Source organism: Peromyscus maniculatus, chromosome 22 (genome assembly GCF_049852395.1).
Source record: "Peromyscus maniculatus bairdii isolate BWxNUB_F1_BW_parent chromosome 22, HU_Pman_BW_mat_3.1, whole genome shotgun sequence".
Classification (NCBI taxonomy): Eukaryota; Metazoa; Chordata; class Mammalia; order Rodentia; family Cricetidae; genus Peromyscus; species Peromyscus maniculatus.
In genome coordinates, this window is record NC_134873.1 from 62158437 (window position 1) to 62164644 (window position 6208).

Sequence of the window (6208 nt, forward strand, 5' to 3'; positions counted from 1 at the left end):
GGGACAAAGAGAGAGGAGAATTCTGGGAACAGGAAAGGTGAGTCAGTAGTCATCAGCCAGATATGGGGGAAGCAAGATGTAAAGATATCGGTAAGCCATGAGCCATGTAGCAAGGTATATATTTGGGTATAGAAATGGGTTAATTTAAAATGTAAAATCTAGCTAGGAAGAAGCCTGCCATGGCCATACAGTTTATAAATAAGTCTCTGTGTGTTTATTTGGGTCTGAGTGGCTGCAGGAGCTGGGTGGATACAGGAAAAGTCCAGCTACAATACCCTATATTTTGTCCATATCTCAGATTATGAGCAATTGAGTTAATTCAACTTTTTAAGTGTTTGAATAATTTTATGAACACTTTGTATAATATTTTGTAATACACTTTCTTTTCTTCTGAGAATGTACCTTACTATGGAATGTAGAAATGCTAGGTCATAGTTTCATAGACTTACATCCTGTTTTCCATTTTATGTCTCCAGCAAAAATAAAGAGTATTACAATGTCTCTCCATAGTTTCTAACATTTATTATGTGTTTGTTTCAGCAGTATAAAGTGGTGTTTCATAGGGTTTGGCCTTGCATTTCCCTAAGTACAGATAGTATTTTCATTTCTTCCTGGGTTTTTACTGAGTTGGTTTTTCCTTATTCTGTTTTGATTCACTGTAATTTCTGCATACAAGCCTCTTATCAGATTTGTTTTTAAAAATATTTTTGCCTTGAGCTTCGGGTTGACTTTTTGATTTCACAAAATTATAACTTACAACAAAAAGCTTTTAATTACAGATAAGCACTTTAAACTTTTTTTCCTTTGTTACTTTTACTTTGGTATAATGTTGGAAACCACTGAAAATCTATAAAATTCTATACTGACATTTTTCATTGAAAACATTTAGAGAATTAGTGAATAATACCTTGAGGCACTGTTGTGATTTTGGACTATGGTGTAGGATAGGGATCCATCTCTTTAAGTGGACATCAAGATAAAAAGCATCATTTCCTGGATAGACTATTATTTATCCACTTACAATTAGTCATAATTGATGAAAAGTACTTCATTCTAATTGAAAAGTTTGTTTCTGAAAATGCATATTATATCTCTGAGGTATGTTCTATTCTAAGTCTGGTATTAGTATCATAATTTCTATAACATTATGATTACATCTGAAACTCACAACTGTCAGTTTGGAAGTGTATTTCCAAGCCTCTTAGCAACAGCTATAAAAGGGATAGTCAGCACTTTAATAGTGATTATTACACTGCATCATTAGATGTATAGATTAGTTGGGAAATATCTTCATAAAAATATTGAGTCTATTAATCATTGAACAATCATAGATATCCATTCATTTGGAGATTTGTAAACATATCCCAACAATATTTGATAATTTTAGTCATAAAATTCTTATTATCTTCTTCATATGCATTTCAAATAATTTTCAATATGATTATAAGTTGAATTAGGTGTTTAATTAATTGCTTTCTTAATACTGATTGCAAATAAAATTGCTTTCATAATATTTCTCCTATGTATTTTTATGTATTACAACTTCATTGAACTGTTAATTCATTCAAATAATATTCAGTAGGTTCTCTTGGAATCTTTTTATATAATATCAAGGCATTCTTCATTAAGTCATTTAACCCTCCCCTTTCCATTCAGTTTTTCAACATTAGATATGATACAACTGTGAGGTCTTCTGATGTCCATTATAAAGAAAATAAAGTTTCTCCCTTTTGATGAATTTATAGAGTTAAAAAAAATAGAAAAGCATGTTATATGATTTTTTTTAACAAATAGTCTTTCTTCATCTATTTAAACACTTAATTAACTCAACAACAGGAGACTACTTCTAGGCACAGAGACTAGGGCTTCAGAGAAGAAAGGTTAGGTTTCAATAAAGAAGAATTGTGAAAAAGTCTCATTGTCCCTACTTATTCTACTTACTATAACTTGATTCAATATAACTGCTAAGCATTTAAAACATAATGATAAATGTTAAGATGGCTCAGTGGGGTCCTATTCAGCTCCAACTTTCAACTTGATACAACCTAGATTCACCTGGGAAGAGAGCTTATTAGAGAAATTGCCTAGACCAGATTGCCCATTGGATATGTCTGTGCGGCATTGTCTTGATTAGTAATTGATGAAAAAGTACCCAGCTCACTGTAGGCAAGCACAATCCCCTCGGCAGTAGGCAGTGACTCCAGACTATATAAGAAAGCTGTCTCAACATGAACAACCAAGGAAGCTGGCAAGCAGTGGTATTCCATGGTTTCTCTCTTATGTTTCTACTATGGATCAACATGTGTGCTCACAGGTCTTCTTTAACTCCACCACCATGGATACCAACCCTTTGAAACTGTAAACCAATTTAAACACTTTGTATTGTAACTTGCCTTTGTCATTTTGTTTTTTCATGGTGATAGAAAAGTAATTATGGCACTCTTCTAAATTGCATTTGGTCATGGTATTTGTGACAGTAGCAGAGTGAAACTGGACTAGCAGGTAAAGGTATTTACCACCAGCTCTAAGAACCTGAGTTTGATATCTAAATCAAACATGGTGGAAGGAAAGAATCAATGCTAATAAGTTGTCTTCTGATCTCCATACATGCACGTGTGTACCCAACCACATTTACACACAAGTACACATGAAATAAATAAATGTAATAAAACTTATAAAATGATAAAATAACTAAACATGTATTTGAACATAGTTTTAGTTACATATTGAAAAAAAAAACTAAGGTAACACAAAGATATCATTATCATGATACCATAAACCTAAGCATTTTATAGCAATTAGTAAGTAATGACAGTATGTTCTAATTATACAGCACAGCTTTAGTTAACTTTAAAGTTTATAAGTGAGTCCCTGTTTATTTCTGTCTGGAAAGTCAAAAACTAAGTTAAAATATACTAAACTGCCTACAGATGATTAGATCCAATTTTATTTGAAAAATAATGTGGGAGGAAGAAAAATAAATGTTTGGTTTTGACCTTCTGTCTCACAGTCTGAACTGTTCTGATTAATGAAGATGTTTCCCAATTTGAAGAATGGGTGGAAGGAGATCATGACCTCATAGAGCTAAAGTAACATCATGTGGGAGTTGCAATGGAATCTTCCAAATGTCAAATATATCTACTGTAAGCTGTTTTGGCATGTTATACACTTCAAAGAAGAAAAGTAGAAACTGCAAGACAGAATTTGAACCAAAGCTGTGATGGTAACAAATTAAATCTCAACTTTCACAAGCCTTGAAATTCATGCTGCCATATTGCCCAGGTGCTATTAGAACCATCCCTTTCTCACCTCCAATGCATGAAAACCAATTAGTTAAAAAGTCTGTTTCAAAGTATGTCAGTGGCAAGTACTAAATAATAATCTCATAATTATACTTAGGAAGAAGATTAGCTTATCTGGAGAACAATCAAAGGCAAAGAAATCCGCTACTGTGACAGTGTAGAGTGTTTTTAGTGGCACATGGGTCTAAAAGTATAAGGAGGTTTATAATATTGCTAGCATGAATCTGGAGATAGTTGATTAAATTATGACAAAATAACATAATCAAGGTTCTGAGGGCTCTTTCTTTGCATAACAAAAGTGCTGCTGTCATATACAAATGTGTGTCATCATGACTACCTGACAATTACCATCATCCCAGAAATCAATCTCACAACCACACCCAAAGTCTAGAAGGGGAGTCAGGTAACTTCAAACAAGTCCCTATTGGAGAAAGAAAGCCAAGAGCTACTGTTTTTGATTATACTTCAAGATCTGGGGAGACAGTCACATGGGGCACAATGAATATGCACAGTGCAGAGATGACCTCAAATAGTATGTTTAGGATCTTCTTTCTGGAAGACTACCAACATAATGCTCTTCAGAATTAGAAACTGTATCTTATGCTGAAGAAATTGGGAAAACATGTTAAGTTTCTACCATGGGACTCTATAGTAGCGTTCTACAGCAGAAAAGAAGGGGAAAGAAATTGGCCTTGGGTCATTCTATGCACTAACCTGTGGTTTCCTATAATTTAGTAATAATTTGATCACTTTTTGGCAGGTCAAAGGTATTATTTTTGCTTCACTTTCTCATTAATGAATTTAAATTTAAAATGTTGAACACTTACTCATCTTAAATTTCTTTAAGCAGTATGATACAGTAAAGTTCACAAAACATTCATGATCTTTGACCTATAAGGCTATTTCAGAAAAATCAAGCCCAGAAAATACTTCAATAGATTGCCAAATCATGTACATGCAAAAAAAATGTTAATAATTATTTTTTTTTACTAAGTCTTTTTGAGAACTTCTGGATCTTATATAGAACATAATTTTGTTATTTTGCTATTATTGAATAATTCAATACACCCTTTAAATTTGTTAGGTAATAAATATTTGTTAATGACAATAATATATAAATCCTACACATACAGTTATGAACTCTAATTTGAAAGACTGAGAAGTGACTGAGTAAAAAAACTTTCATGGTATGAATCATTTTGGAAAAATCCCCATAGGATTGTCCAGAAAAATTGAAAAGGGCCTATTTCAGAGAGATTAAGATTAAAGCCAAGCATTGAAAAAAACTTTAATGGGAAATAAGTCAAAGACTAGACTTAAGACTTTAACTGGGGTTAAAAGCTAATCAAACTCAGTGTCAAAACCATGCTTTCATATAGTGCTATACAGTTCTCAAATGTATTCATACCTGTGGCTCTTAAGAAAAACTATGTAATACTCACATTACAGTGACAAACTTCTGTTCAGTTCCAAATGGGCAATGAGTTACCTAGTTTCTATACAAGTGGGAGATACATAAAATTTGATTCAAATATGTTATGTTGTGGAACAGTTTAAGCCAGAAACAATTAAATGATTTGGCATATTTATGTAAATTTCACAGACAGATACTCTTTCCTTTGTACCCATGTACTTCATTCTTAGATGTAATTTTCAGATGTCTTAATGGGGAAGGAAATCTTGACAGCTTGATATATGAAAACATGATTAAGAAAAACAACAAAATTTATAATAGTTGATGCTAAAATATTTGGAACATATTTGGTCACAAAGGATAATCTTTTTGTGCCTAATCTGGATTTCTTTTTCTCTCAGATCAGAAAGCAAATTTGTAGAATGAATTGTCTTCCCTCTTCTCATCTAAAAGTTCAGATGGTAAGAAATGCTTATTGTCCTGGACTGGACTACTTTTTCACAATGCAATACTAGTCTTTGCCATATTAAGCAGCCTTGAGGGCCTAGAGAGATGACTTCATGGTTAAGAATACTTATTACACTTGCTGAGGACCTATGTGTAGTTCACAGCATCTACATCAAGCTTATAATCCTTGTAATTTGAATTCAAGGAAATCCAATGTCCTTCGTTTTGAACAAGCACCTGAAATCATGTAATGCAGACACCCATGCTGCCACAGATACATATACATAAAAGAATAATAAACAAGTACTTTTAAAAAGTAGTTCTGAGAATTATTCTTCCTTGATTTTTTTTTACTAGATCATTTTTACCACCAAAAAGGATGAGAGTTTCTGAGTAAGAACTCTTGTCTTAGGCAGATGTAACCAACTAGGCCCCTGAAAATATCTATTTTTTTCTTGTATGTAGTGAAATTATGCAGCTATATGGTTATACCTGGTTAACCAATAAATTGAAAACATTCTGTTGACCATGCATTTCAAACAATAAAAATCTAAACTTAGCAATTCTGTTTCAATTGTGTCACTGAGTAGGAAGAAATTCAGGTCAATGCTGTTGTTGAGTTTAGAAAAGGTCAACATTCTACAAAATAAACAAACAAAAACAACAACAACAACAACAGAATCAGAATATATCTTTATTCACCTATTCACCTTACTGATAGAAATATCAGTTAGATAAATACTTATGGTACATTTTAACACAATGAGACTGGATATGTGGCTCAATTGCTGAGTGCTTACTTAACCTTATTATGCCTTGAGTTTCATCCCTAATACAGAATAAAACTGGGTTTGGTAGTGCACAACTGGAATCCTGTCCACTTGGGAGCTAAAGCCAGGATCATCAGAATTTACGTACATCCTCAGTTACAAAGTGAGTTTGAGACTAGCCTGTGTTACAAGAGACCCTGTGGTTTAAAAAAATCTCAACAAAAGCAAGACTAACAAGATAGACTTTTTCTGCCCTTGGAATAACTAATTTGTCC